The 15,692-nt window shown below is 40.0% G+C and overlaps 1 protein-coding gene and 1 pseudogene across 1 annotated transcript in view; one reads left to right on the top strand and one right to left on the bottom strand.

The window, feature by feature from the left end:
- Positions 1-15,692, bottom strand: part of PCDH15 (protocadherin related 15) — a 741,840-nt gene that overhangs the window by 722,436 nt on the left and 3,712 nt on the right. The window lies entirely within an intron of this gene.
- On the top strand, positions 4,618-5,882 carry LOC125932569 (peroxiredoxin-1-like; annotated as a pseudogene).

The following is a 15,692-nucleotide window of genomic DNA, read 5'->3' as shown; positions in this document are numbered from 1 at the left end:
TAAGCAAATATATTTTCAAGAAGCCACATGTGTGAAAAATTCAATGTGCTTTAAGACTTTAGATCAAGTCTCTGAAATGTGTAGAACAGAAAGAAGTGACATGAGCACAAGGGATGGGAGGACCGTGGAAAGGGCACCAGGTCACAGCCTGGTAGCACTTTTCCTCTTTCTAGAATTAATAACTGGAATGGCAGAAAGATACAAAGAGGCCCAAGTCTATGCAATATGATAGTTTAAAAGCTTTAATTTTATAACTATGAATAAGAAACGAAGTCTGCAAGTATAGTCCTATTGCTTCCTAATCCTAGGAACGGGGCTGAGATTTGGTTGTTTTACCTGAAATCATGTAAAGGAAAACTGTGGCAATACTGACATACGGTGGTAAAACAGAAGTAAACAGATTTCAGTAAGCTGTGATTCTTCCAGGTATACGAACGTCCTTCACACCTTCATGTCATAGCATCTGCTACTGCCTCTGTTTGAGTTCAGTTCTCTTCCCTCTATCACAAATCTCTGCCTCTGCTTACCCTAGTCCTGTTCAAGGCACAACTTACAACTGTTCTTTAAGAAAAACAATTTAACAAGGCTAACTCCAGAATGGTTTTGTTAGCAATTTTGTTTTCCCATAAAATTCTGTGAATGCCACTTTGACAGCTTTATGAGGTTTCTTGTCTGCGTCCCTAACTATGCTATAAAATCTTTAAGGGATGTGTTACTTTTCTACGGCTGATGTAACAAACCACCACTGACTATGTAGCTCATAACAACAGTTCCGTGAGACAAAAGTCTCACTGGCATAAGATAAAGGTGTGGACAGGGATGTGTTCTTCTCCTGGGGTCTACAGCAGAATCCATTTTCTTGCCTTTCCTAGCTTCCAGAAGCTGTCCACTTCTCTTGGCTCATGGTCTTTTCTCCATCTTTAAAGGTAATAACAGCCAGATAATCTCTTCTCCTAGCACATCACTGTCACTTCCTCCACACTCACGTTCCTCTCCCACTCAGAATTAAATGGCTTCAGTTTTTCACTTTTAAGAAGCCTGATGATCACATTGGGTCCTCTGGACAATCCATGATAATCTCTTTATTTGAAAGTCAGGTGATTAGCTAACTTAGTTTTATCTGAAATCTTATTTGCCCTTAGCCATGTAATGTAATATATTCCTAGGTTCTGTGAATTAGGATGTGGAATCTTTGGAAAGCTATTGTTTTGTTTATCCCAAGGGGATAATGAATTGTCTGGTGTGTGTCATGAATTCAATAACTATGGTACTGAAACAATCAAGTTTCAGGACATAGTTAGCTCATCTATTCAGTACCATGGACAGAAGAGGATATATTTTATTTTATTTTATTGAACATTTGAAGCATGAGGACCTTCTACATGGACAATGTCCAGGTCAATTTGACTAGATTATTTTAAGAATCTCCTACCAAAGGGTTACATTAAATTAAGCTCTTCATGTAACAGGTGAGGAAACTATGTCCCAGATAGGGGAAGTGATGTTCTCAAGGTCATCCAGCTTGTTAGTGGAATAGCTGAAGTTTCTGTCTTCTCAAATCTTAGCCCTGTCATTTTTGGATATCCCTTTGGCAATATGGTCTTATATAAGTGGACTCGTGTATGAATCTCTGCTCTCAAAGTCACTTGAAGGCATCACCTCAATGCTGTGATTGGAAGCACAGTGGGTCACCAATGTCCATATTAAGATTTTGTCTCGGTGTTCCCAAATTTGCAAACTCTTCAAGGATCAAAGCGATACCTTATGCACAGAAATTCTTAATATTCTGACGTCATTCTAGTTCCTCACAGAAGTGGGGAGACTACTTCATTCCCCCACTTGTGTCACATTTTGTACCTCTCATAACACAGTAGAGTTCCTTAAACTCTGGGGACTCGGGATCTTTTATGAAAAAACGAATTCTTTTCAGCTTTTATGACCATATGTTTTAGACAGGCATTTATGACACTTAGGATGGGGTACTAAATTCAGGGAGAAACTATGTATTTTACTCTATTTTGATTGCAATCTAATGAGTATGTTTTGAAAAGAAGGATATGGTCTACGAAATAATTGACAGACTTACAAATATGATTGTTTTTTTCAAAATTCAAATTTGTACTATGGGGAAAGAAATCTGTCCCAGGAATCTCTGCACATTGTTAATATATCTAGAGTATATTTAGTTACATTCAGTAAGGGCATTTAATGATAATTAACATCCTAAAGTTCTCAGGTAAAAATTTACCCAGACAAAACAACAGAGAAAAAGAGAAAAATGAGATGGCTAATGGGATTAGGAGGGTGCCTCGCTTCCCTTCTTCACACTTGTATCCCTACACCAAAAACCCTGTCCTTTACCCCTCCTGTCTCCTGAGGAGGACAAAAACTGTTAGGGAGTATTACATTTAATCTTTCAAAAAAGTAATTTTTGACGTTTTCATATTGAATTACAATGGGTATGGAAAATAATTCATGACCATTTTACTTACAGTCTTTAAAAAATTTACATATATATGTATTTTTTAATTAATTACAAATTCAATTTTTGTATTACATAAAGGGGCTACAACAAAATTTAAAATTCTCTTCTTTTTTTGAATTTTTTATTTATTTTTTAAATTTTTTTAGCTATGTTATTTTATTTTATTTTTTAAATCTTTAATATATGAAATTTATTGTCAAACTGGTTTCCATACAACACCCAGTGCTCATCCCAAAAGATGCCCTCTTCAATACCCATCACCCATAAAATTATTGTCAATTTCCATAGTTTATAATATGATTTATTCAGACAAACATAACTTCAAAAACTGAGTCCATGAGAAAATATACATATTTTCTTTGATGTTATTCTTAAAATCTTATTTGGTCAACTGGTTAAAAGGTGTTTCTTGAAGCGGGCTCTAAATTTACTCATTTTATAATATTAAAAGGGAAAAAAAAGTCCTACAAACTCTAAATTTTTAGAGAAAAATCCTGCATTCCAGAATGTTAGATTGATGTTCCTTTATTTCTTTATCATTTTGGCTTTATATGATTATTTTAACAAATTAAACACAAAATATCAATGTCTTTTTCTTTCTTGAGAGAAAAATTATGTTTATTACTCTTTGTAGGAATATCCAATATACAATTGTTACCTTACCAATTGTATATTAGACATTCTTATAAAGAAAAGCAATTCATTGAATTGTACACAAGGATCCAGAGAGGAATCAAAATTAAATATATATTTCTTTCAACAAAAAACAAAGAATAATTGTAAGAATTGATAATTTCCTACCCCATTGGTGATTTTTTAAGAAAAATCAGAGCAAAGCATTGAGGATTACTTATTATTACTTTTGCAAAATTTTAACACCATTCTAAATTAACTACTTGCTCTTTCAAACTCAATGTACCCCCAACTAAACTCATGATCGCTCCTCTATCTGTGGTCATTTTAGGGCTTCCATCTCAGTGAATGGACCAGCTCTGGGAATACTTCTGTATATCTTTGCCTCCCCTCACTCCCCTCACTCTTGGCTTTTAATAAATCACACATCACATGTGTATGTGTATGTGTGTGCATTGTGTGTGTTTGTATTAATCTCTCCACCAGTCTCTAGATCCAGTTTTCTTCTCGACCCAACCCTCCTCCTCTATACCATCTCCTGGTTAGACTATGTCACAGGTGTGTATCTTGCCTGTGTGAGTCCTGCATCAATCTTTACGGGAATCCATTCTTTCACTGTATCTAGTGATCTGTCTTAGAACAAATGGGATTTTATTGTCACATATTTTCTTGCACTCCTGCTTTTAAAACTCCAATGGCTTCACTTACAATTAAAACTAAAATTATTATCACTTTGACTATCAACAACCTTGGTCCCTGCATATCTCCTCAGTTTCATTAGCATCTGATTTACACAGGCCTTCATTCAGACTCTTAGCCACACCATGCTTACTTCTGATCATGGGGCCTTACTCTCTCTATCGGGATGGGGATATTATTCTCTCCATCTGGAATAAACTCTTTGTCCCAGTGCTCTCCACAGAACCTGGCACATAGTAGCAATCCTATAAAACTGTGTTGAGTGAATAAATAATTAAATGAAAGAATAGTGAAAGTAATTAGCACAAGATATATATTACATATTCACTAACAGATATTAAATGAATTCTTAAAAAATATTCACTAACAGAGATGAAGTGATTCATAGAAAAATTCATTTCTCTGAAGCAATAACGATTATGTCCTAAACCAGAATAATCATAATGGCTCAGTTTAGAGGTAGCAGTTCATTTCATTTCACATGTTCTTATTTCTGTATATTTTAAAGAAAATCCATTGAAACTAAGGAAAAAAGGAAAAAGTGCATATTTGCCAATAAATACCTGAAATATATTTTCTATAAAAAGTATCAGTCTTTACTAAAGTGACTTTGACCTATGTTTATTCCTTGTAAGTATCTGTTTATCTTCCAAAGTGAAGGAGGAAGACTGATGATAAAGTTTGATAAACCTATTCTAACATAAGTTTTTTTTTAATTTACTTTAAGAGCATCTCTTCAAATAACTTTATATCATACTTTTTAAAATGATTTCCAAACCTCAAACCTGAAAGAAATTTCAAAAAATACTTAAGAAATGTATTTCAGAAGTACCAGTAAAGTTATTTCCTTTTTTCTAGTTTTATACAATGAAATTCTACAATCCAATCCATCAGTATAATTGGCTAATGTATTGAAATAAAAGTGTTGCCAAACTTGTCATACATACAGCATATTGAGAAGAGCCTATTTTGAGAATTTCCGAAGTTAGAATACAATTTTCTCTTTGTGCATACTTTCAAAATTCACTTGCTCCTACATATCCTTCATTAAAGGAAGTGAAATATTCATTCATTCATTCATTCATTCATTCATTCATTCATTCATATGTACAGGCTTTCTGTTCCCTCTTAGAGCAATATGTCTTTGTAATTTGGTATAGATTCAAAAATGTATTTAAAAATGGGTGTAGGGGTCTTCTTCCAGACTGCTTTTTGCCGTGTTATCTCTCAGAGCTGCTGACAGCAAGATGTCTTTAGGAAAGGCTGAAATTAAGCATCCTGCCCCCCAACATCAAAGCCATGACCATTATGCCAGATGGCCAGTTCAGACATCAGCCCCCTTGACTACAAAGGAAAATACACTGTACCCTTCTACGCTCTTGACCTAACCTTTGTGTGCCCGATGGAGATCACTGCTCTCAGTGACAGGGCAGGACAACTTAAAAAAAAATAATGTTTATTCCTTTTATTGAGAGGTAGAGAGAGACAGAGTATGAGCAGGGGAGGGGCAGAGAGAGAGGGAGACACAGAATCCAAAGCAGGCTCCAGGCTCTGAGCTGTAAGGACAGAGCCTGACATGGGGCCCGAACTCATGAACTGTGAGATCATGACCTGAGCTGAAGTTGGATGCTTAACCGACTGAGCCACCCAGGTGATCCAGGGCAGGAGAATTTTAAAAAGTCAACTGCCAAGTTCTCCTGCAGGCTCCCATTTCTGTCACCTGGCATGGATAAACACACCCGAGAAACAAAGAGCACTGGGGCCCATCATTGTTCCCCTGGTATCAGACCCCAAGTGAACCATCACTCAGGAGAGTGGAGTCTTAAAGGCTGATGAGGGCATCTCATGCAGGGGCCTCTATCACTGATGATGGAACTGCCTTTGGGCAGATGACTGTGAATGACCTGCCTGTTGGCTGCTCTGTGGATGAGACTCTCAGACTAGTTCAGGCCTTCCAGCTTACTGCCAGGCACAGGAAGTGTGCCCAGCTGGCTGGAAGCCTGGCCGTGACTCCATCAAGCCTGATATCCAGAAGAGCAAGGAATAATTCTCTAAGCAGAAGTGAGCACAGAGCCATTTTAGGGCCTGGCTGCGGTAGGCAGCCATGAAAACAAAATCTGTTTTGTACAATTGTCATACTTAAAACACAAAACTTTAGGGGCGCCTCCGTGGCGCAGTCGGTTAAGCGTCCGACTTCAGCCAGGTCATGATCTCGCGGTCCGTGAGTTCGAGCCCCGCGTCAGGCTCTGCGCTGATGGCTCGGAGCCTGGAGCCTGTTTCCGATTCTGTGTCTCCCTCTCTCTCTGCCCCTCCCCCGTTCATGCTCTGTCTCTCTCTGTCCCAAAAATAAATAAAAAATGTTGAAAAAAAAATTAAAAAAAAAAAAAAACAACACAAAACTTTAGGTGCAGATGTGGAATGGGACAGGACAGGCCCTTCCTGCAGGGACTGGGGACACCAGCCTTTCTTCCTCTGGACAGAATGGCCTGAGCTGTGCCGTGGGGCAAGCCAACTGCTGTGTCCAGGAGTGGGCTTCCCTTGCCATCTTTTGTTGTTTCTATTAAACTTGAACTGAGCCAAAAAAAGTTAAATATGGCCATATGAATCCCATAAGCATAAAACTCTGAATGAGATTCAATTGTATCCAACGCTTACTGAATATGTTTTTTTATAGTGTAAGTCACTGTTTTTTTTTTTTTTTTTTTTTTTTTTTTTTTTTTTTTTTAACAATCTATTCATTACTTATTTGCTCTACCAAAACATGTCAGCAATCTTAAATTGCAGCATTTCCTACTGGAGGGCATTGTCCAAGGTCAACAAGGAATATTGCCATTTGACACTTCCCTATGTTGGGGGACATGGTTGAATCTCTTCTGTTTTTAAACTGCTTCTTTAGAAGTTTCTAGTTATTCTTATTAGCAGTCCCATCACTGGTCAGTTGTTCCTTCCAGTAATCTCTAGTGAAGGGATGGGGCTGGTGGAAAATCCAGAATTAAAGAGTTTCTGGGCAAGGCTGTTTGCATAATACTGTCTTTTAACATCAGCATGAGCACTGAACTTGGAAAACTCTTCAAGAAGTTGCAGTACATGGAAGCTGATTTTCATATGATTTTTAATAGGTACGTTAGTCTGTGTATTTTTTGTTTATGCTATGGAATGGAGCGGCTGGTATCATACAACACACAGAAATACATCACGCCTGTCTTCAGATGTCACATTTGTGGATGTCTGCTCCCAAAGCCACATTAAATGGTTTGAAAAAAAGGGCCTGCTCGTGTCAGGTCTGATGGAGGCAGGGAGCGCCCGTGACCGATGCAGGCCGCCTGCACTGGCTCTGGTCCAGTGGCCTCAGGTCACTGGGCAGCTGTCCTTCTAGGTTCTGTTTTTTCCTGAGAATATATCTCACTTTCCATATTTAAATGAACTCCCATGGAACTGATAATTTAACAGGTGCTATTTGGCAACGGTCCTAGTTTGGGTTTAAATCTTACAAATTTAGAGATTAAATTGAAAATGTTTTCAAACTTCATTATCTTGGGGGAAGGAAATCAGATGGCATCTCCTCTGAAGTGCTCATCTGATAACAGAAGGAAGCTTTAGAGGTTTTGAAGCGTACGTGTACTCTGGGAATTTTTTTTCTAAAATGCTATCCTAATTCCTTTCTGTAACAAATGAGATTAAAAGTCCAGTTAAGATTGTTTTTTTTTAATGTTGACCAAACGGTTAAAAGCTTGGAGTGACTGGAGCCAGGAAAATGCTTGTTGTACTTTCTAGGATTTAAATGATCTAAAGAGAGGAAGGTGACAAGAGTAGACCAGGTGCTGTGTACGAGAGAGAGAAACAGAGAGACAAGACAAAGAAACAGGAAAAAGAAGAAATAAGGAAGCGAGAGAGGGTTGCATGAAATGTGAGGAAAAAATGAGAAGAAAGTGATAAGAGAAACGTCTGCCTGAGTGAAGAAAGGGTAGTAGGAAGGAACTAAAGGAAAGTCCTGCATGTAAAAGGAACTAATCAAAACTGACAAAGAGGTGAAGGAGGTAAAGAACATGAAAGAAAAATGTGGAAAGGGTACAGACAACCAAGTGGTTACCAGAGTTTCTACTCTACACCAGACGCCTTAACAAGTGCAGCTCAGAAATGCCAGGCTCGATGAGCAGAAAATCATGCAGAGAATTATGGTTCCCAGAAAAAAAGAATGCAGAAGGCAACTGATTGCTCTAAGAAAGGTACGGTCCATTTAAGATGTAGCAGGTGAGTGTGTGTGTGTGTAAATGTTTTCAGGCCAAGGGAACCTAAATAAATACTGAATAATGATGAGGAAACATTGAGTTGACCTTACTTTTAATTTGAAAATAGTAATAATTATTATAATATACTAAAACGCATGTATTAATCATTGCCGATATGCTAGGAAGCATAGAAAGCAGTTTTCGTGCACATCAGTTAATCCTAACAGCAATCTAATCAGAGCTGCTATTACCCTTGTTTAACGAATGGAGATCTGAGTCTTAGTGAGATTACATAACTCATCAAAATCCATCCATTGATTGTGCCAGGATCTGAAGAAGGTCTATGTGACTCCAAAGCTCATGCTTCAACTACTGTGCCACTGATAATTTTCCATATCCACACACCACCAATGGGTATCATCTGTTAATCCTCCCATGTTCCCCTTGGCTTTGCACACATCAATGCTTAATATAGCAGGTTTGGATCTAATGCATCCCGTCACTCAGTTTCTTAGTCACTTAGTGACTTTCTCAGTCACTCAGTAACTTAAACTATCTCATCCTAAAATCTTTCTAGGGCTAGCTACAGCTAGCACAGACTTGGAACACACTTGTAAGAATGCCATCCTTTTATTTTTAAGTTTATTATTTTGAGACAGAGAGACAGAAAGACAGAGACAGACAGAGACAGTTAGAGATAGAGAGCATGAGCTGGGGAGAGGCAGAGAGAGAGGACATAAAGAATCCCAAGCAGGCTCTGTGAGGTCAGTGTAGAACCTGATACGGGGCTCAAACTCACAAATGGTGAGATCATGACCTGGGCCGAAATCAAGAGGCAGACACTTAACTGACTGAGCCACCCAGGCACCCTGTCATCCTTTTAACTCCAGCCTTCACAATGTACAGTATATTGATTAATAGGTGTAATCTGTTTGTCCCTTGCACGGATGTTTCATACGAACTAGGCTGTTGCATTCACGAGGTCAAAAATGTACCTTATTGATATTTGTATCCCCAGAACTTAGCAAGAAGCTGGCACATGATAGATGTTATACATATATGTTGACTAAATGGACAACAGGGGTTGATCATGGCTCCATCATTCTCCAAGGATCCAAGAAGGATCAGGGTCCACACTGTTTAACTTCCATGAGTCCTCTAACCCTCTGTACTAAAACCATGAAATATAGTAGTTACGACTGTGGCAGCATAAGCCAGGCTGCCTGAAGGACGATTGTGGCACTCTGAACCAAGACAGCTTGGTATCTTTAAAGCCTCAATTTTCACATCTGGGAAACAGGACTAATAAGAGAATTTATCCCATGGGACTTTAGTGAAGGTTAAATAAATTAAACAAGAGAATATATACTCAGCTGAACACTCCTGTTTGCTTCCTGCTGTCCTAGAAATCTGGCTCTTCCCAGAGATTGTTTTCCCATAGCACTGCCCTCCTATTCAGAAAGATGTATACATACACACACATTATGCAGATTATGGGTAAATAAATATGCAGTGTGAGCAGAGGAGAGTGCGTAGCGTGTGTTGGGTGGCTGGCACACAGAAACCACACAGCTACAATTATCAGAAAACTGCTGTGCACGTAACAGGCGCTGCACATGCTTGTTACACCTGAAGAGATGAATGAATGAAGGGAAATAAAGGACACAGTGCACTGCTGACGTTTCCTTGAAGGGCTGCGTTCCTTTCCCTGTAGAGACATTACCGGAAGTACATCCCACAGACCCACTGGACCAGCTACGGCCACACCTGGGATGGAGCCACACACTTTGGACGAGGGGGCTGGCACTCCCTCTTCACACAAGGTCTCAGGCTCAGTCTGAACAGCTCTCATCAGTATTCCGACTGTTCACTAGAGACACTTAATAAACTCAGAGTAGTTGGACAGTCCTCGCTGAACAGTCTAATTGAGTGGCCCTGAGGGGCGGTGTCGAGGCTTCCACGAGGAGGAAAGATTAGTGGTGAGAACAGGGCTACTGATCTAGGAATAAACACCACTGTGTGAGCCGCCAACCTCGTGAACAAATGCCCAGAACGGCAGCTGATGATCAGATAAAAAAAGGCAGGAAGCACACCTGAGGAAAGATGGGTTCGGTCTGACGTTTCCACAGACTTTTCTAAATGGCACGCCACGATGGGATAAATGCCAGCGGAATCTCTAAAACACGACGTATCTGTGTGTAGTTATAGCTCACCTAAGCCATTTTCCCAACACGATGCAAAAGAGTAGCTCTGTGCAGCATCTCGGTACACGGGTGTTCAGTGATTGTGTCCCCATGTCAATGCTGAGCCCCGCCATAGACATCAAACCCTCACCAAGTGCATTTCTCAACTGTGGTTTGAACTCAGTCAGTATTCTCAAACCTCACCGGCGTGCCCTATTTTGTCAAAAGAGGTACTTCATCTCTCAATTTTTTTTTAATTCAATGCTTACTTATTTCAATAACCACTAATTGGGTCATTCCATCAAGGGCTGAGGAAAACAAATGAGACAGTCTCTGTCTTCAGCAATTTATAATCTAAACATAAAACAAACATCATATGATGTGTTAGAATATAAAGGGGGAAGACAGACATTTTCCAGCTTGACTGAGCTATAATTTACAACAACTGTACATATTTAAGGTATAGAGTGCTATGCCTTGACACTTAAGCATTGCAAAATGATAACTATAGTCAACCAAATTAACACAATTTCATCCTGCATAGTTGTCTTACTTATGTATTTATGTATTTACTTTGCTGTGTATGTATGTATGTGTGCATGCTTGTGTGTACTTTGCTGTGGTGAGACCACCCAATATCTACTCTTTCAGCAAATTTTAAGAACACAGTGCAGTATTATTAACTATCATCGCCCCAGAACTTATTCTTCTATAACTGGAAGTTTCTACCCTTTGACTAACTTCTCCACATTTAATTTTGATTAAGTGTCATTAGTAGCAACACCAAATAACAATGAATGGGTTACTACCAAGGAACAAAGATAATTTGAATAAAGTCAGGAGAGGAAGACTAGATTTTGATGCCCAGCAGGTGGTTTTTGCACGTGGAGCTCAGATAACAGGTCTGGTTTTGGCTTTGTCACCTTCCAGGTATGGCACCTGGGGAGACCAACTCCGCCTCTCTGTGCCTCTATGGTTTTCTGGTCTAGGAAGGAGGTGAAATTGTGGTGAAATGGTATGTAGTGATTAATATCATCTCCAGGACTTCATGGAGCTCCTGTGAAAATGAAATAATAATATGTCTATGGAGGGCTTGGTTAGTAGATGGTAAATAAATGTTAGTGGCTATTATTAAGAGATGCTGTTTACAGATAGAGTAACAGTATGACTCCTGATTTAGAAGAACTTGCTGATCATGTAGGAATGATGCATATATGATATGTAGGGACACTTGTTTATAGTTTATGAGAAGGCATTAGATACAATCAATTACAAAAACTGAGCACTGCAAACACTCGAGAAATTGCTTCCAGGGATGTCTCTCTCTTCTCTGTCTCTGTCTCTATTTGTCTCTCTCTCTCCGTGTGTCTCTCTCTCACACACACAACACACACAATGAAACAAAAACAGACAGAGGGATGTGGTTTGCTGGGGTTCCATGAAGGGGATGAACTTATAAATGAGGCTTGGACAGCTCATGATCACAAACGAGCACGTGCTATTTTGTTGCCTTCAGATACTTTAATACCTAACATTTCCTGAATGAGGCCAGAGAACAGCATGCACAATCCTTGGTGTTTTGTGGAGATACGTGTATACATCTGAAACCAGAACTCCAACTCAGTGTTCTACACGGTTTTTCTGGAAGTCCATATGTTCCTTAAGTTCCTTCACTTGAAAACTCAGGTTTTGTCCTGCAAACAGTTTCTTACTGTACCTACTCCAAATCTTTTAGATTTTCCATTTGTGTTCTCCCAAAACACTGCACACAATTCTATTGTGTGCACACAATTCTATTATGATATACTTCACAGTGTATTGAGTATCTCTGTCATTGTTAGATGAAGAGACTGTCTCAGTTTTGATGCCCTAGTGTCTTTCCTAGAGTTGATATGCAATAAAATGTTAGCTAAGGGGTGCCTGGGTGGCTCAGTTGGGTAAGAGACCGACTTCGGCTCAGGTCATGATCTCACAATTTGTGGGTTTGAGCCCCACGGCGGGCTCTGTGCTGACAGCTCAGAGCCTGGAGCCTACTTCGGATTCTGTGTCTCCCTCTCTCTCTACCCCTCCACTGCTCATGCTCTGTGTCTCTCTGTCTCTCAATAATAAATAAATGTTAAAGAAGAAAATTTAAATAAAATGTTAACTAAATAAGTGAATCTGAATGTGTGGACTGCAGGAAAAGTGACGGTGTGCATAGATGGTATGCAGTGAGAGGAACACACCATGGGAGGGAAATTGGGGCAGAAAATGACCAAACTATCAAAAAATATCAAAATTTGTTTCTTAAAAAATATAGCTCCTTATGGAAATAAACAAGAGTGGGGCAATTTCAATTTCAAAAAGGAAGAGGTAGAATATTCATCAGGAAGATGGAGAAGTCTGATATATAGACAATCAGAAAAAGTCAGAATCCTTGAGAAAAACCAAGCTGCAAGAAAGGTAGATCAATAGTGCCGCTTGCTGAAATGCTAGAAAATGATAGGATCTGTCCAAGAAAGTAGTCATTGGAGGCTTTAGAGGGTACAGTTTTAGTAGAGTTGTGAGAAAAAGCTAATTGAGGAGCTTAAGGGAATTGGGGCGGAAGTGGTGGTAACAGGCATAGAGACGCCACAGGAAAAGACCCAACGAACAGAACCATTCTGTCACGAGCTGTGTGAGTCGCCGATGATTGGGAGCCCGGCAAGACTATGATGGCATTTTTGCTCAATCTCAGTTTCCATTGGGGATATATAAAATGAGTTCTGCCTTTTCACACCATTAGGAGATGAGTATTCTATTTCTCAGTGGGTTGAACATTTTCAGGTGGTTAGAACCACAGAGGGAAGCATGCACCTGGCCAGGTACCGTGAATTTTGTCAGCATCGTTTGAACACTGAATTAGACCCTTCACTTCTTTTCCCATCTAGACTGGACAAACGGGGTGTCTGAAGTATCCATACTTAGTTAATCCAAGTTATATTGGAAATAATGTGTGTGTGTGTGTGTGTGTGTGTGTGTGTGAGAGAGAGAGAGAGAGAGAGAGAGAGAGACAGAGAGAGAGAGAGAGAGAGAGAGAGAGAAAGACACAGAGATTGAGAGAGAGAGAGAGAGAGAGAGAGAGAGACAGAGAGAGAGAGCATGCACGTAGGCAAGCAAAAAGAGAATCTTCTAAGTACAACAATTGGTCTTCTGTTTGTCAGAGGTTTTTTTCCTGGCTCTTCGGCTCTCTGGCCATCCAGAATACGTACACAGATGGACTTTAAGTGAGCCGATTACTAGAATACACAAAAGCCACAGAAGTAATCCTTCTAGACACAAGGTCAGAGCTCAGAGAAGGCACTGAGTTTGTATTTCTGAACCTGTTGACTAGAAAACTGTTGCTGAAACAAACAACCTAAAAAGGTGTGTATTTCCAAATGTTTAAAACTAGTTCCATGGGGGGGCGTGTTTAACAAGGACCCACATGATCACTCATCTTCAGAAAAGAGGAGACAAGAAATGCAGTGTGGGTACAACATCGAGAAAGGACACAGCTAAGCTTTCATCTCATAATGTAAATAGTCTCTGTAAGAGGAAGAAATTAAAGGGCAGACCGGAAAGAGATGTTCACAACATGTTCAGGCAAAAACTTGCATCACAATATATGCTCTAATGGTTTCATTTTTGTCTAAGTGACATCTGTGTGCTATGTGTGTAGGTGTGTGCGTATGAGTGTATGCGCATGGGTGTACAAATATATTTGCTCAATTTCTCTCTATAAACGACATCATATTTAGGGGCGCCTGGGTGGCTCAATTGGTTGAGCGCTGACTTTGGCTCAGGTCATGACCTCACGGTTCATGGGTTCGAGCCCCACATTGGGCTCTGTGCTGACGACTCAGAGCCTGGAGCCTGCTTCGGATTCTGTGTCTCCTTCTCTCTCTGACCCTCCCCCACTCATGCTTTGTTTCTCTCTGTCTCTCAAAAATAAATTAACATTACAAAAAAAATCTAAAAAAAGAAATCATATTTAAGTGAAGGATGATGTTTCAGACCACCCAGTTCACTGAAAATTACTTAGAGTCTTCAGTAATCACCTTGAGTTTAATTTGATTATAACTGAAAGAGACAAGGGAAACTGTTGCCTTGTACCACTTCCAGAAAGATAAGGTTGTCAAGAAGAGATAATGGGCATTCCACTTAGCAACAGCAAACTCAAAGGACACAGGAGTTTGGAAACGTTTCCAGCATGATCCTGGGGAGATGATGAGAGTCCCATGAATAGAAGGCAGAGGAGCACATGAGGTAGACAGAGTGCTATAGCATTGCCCTACATGACAGTCTAGAAAAGTCTGGGAATACGAACCATTAAAACCATGTTACTCCTGTCGCAGAGCCGTGAAGTTTATTTAACCACCTCTCCTCAAGGCACCCCAAGTGGGGATACATCCTGCTTGGAAACCCAAGGGTTTCAGCTCAGCTCACTGGATAGTTAGAATCTCCTTATAATTCCATTATCAGCAATGTCATTGGTGGCCCATTCTCTTCTCAGGTTAATTAGCATAAGCCAGGGTCACACTGCTTCATGACCTCTGGACGCACCAATAAAAAAGAAGTTTCCAGGCTTTAGCATCAGACGTCAGACAGTTACAGTCTTCGTTGAGTGACGGTCTACTCTTCGCTAACCTTGCATGGATTACCTAACAGCAAGCATGAAAATGAAGCTGGAAATGTTCCTCAAACTTCACCTACAGTTTCAGGGGAATCAGTCAGCTCTCCAGGGAGATAATGCAATCAGTAACACTTTTCAGGAGAAAGTGTCATTTAACAAAGTCTTCAAGGTATCTGGTAAATTTGGGGGGACATAAGAAAACACACATACAAGCACAGGGACACAAAGTACTTCTTTATAAACAAATATGTACGTTTATAAAAATAGAAGTATAATTATTTCTAAGTGATGAGAAGTAACCATGGCAATAAAGGTAAACAGTTTATTGGCCATGAGCCATATACCAGGTGCTATGCTACACTTCAAAACTGAGTTTCAAGAGTTATTGCCATTTATAAGGGAACGGGTCCAGCTCGTGACAGGCTTTTAAACAGAGCCCCTTCATGTAGTTGTTCTGCTTGTGCTACACAGTGGTCCCCCTCACTCACACACACGTGTGAATCGGTGTAATAGCTCAAAGTCAGAACAGAGGATGCTTGGCCTCCAGGCCGAATGCTTGCACAGCCAGGGGGAATGAACCTTTTCTTTAATAAAGTCCAGCCAGCTTTCACAGTGTGATCACACTTAGAGAACCTCTCTCTCCTCTCCCACAGACACACACACACACACACACACACACACACACACACACACACCCCTTCTAAAACTCCTCACAGCCAGGGGGAACGCTTTCTTTAATAAAGTCCAGCTGGCTTTCACAGTGCGATCACACTTAGAGAATCTCCCTCTCCTCTCCTCCCCTCTCCTCCCCTCTCCTCCCCTCTCCTCCC

Source organism: Panthera uncia, chromosome D2, assembly GCF_023721935.1.
Source record: "Panthera uncia isolate 11264 chromosome D2, Puncia_PCG_1.0, whole genome shotgun sequence".
Classification (NCBI taxonomy): Eukaryota; Metazoa; Chordata; class Mammalia; order Carnivora; family Felidae; genus Panthera; species Panthera uncia.
The sequence above is the reverse complement of the archived record's forward strand: the minus strand, read 5'-3'. Positions and strand labels throughout refer to the sequence as shown.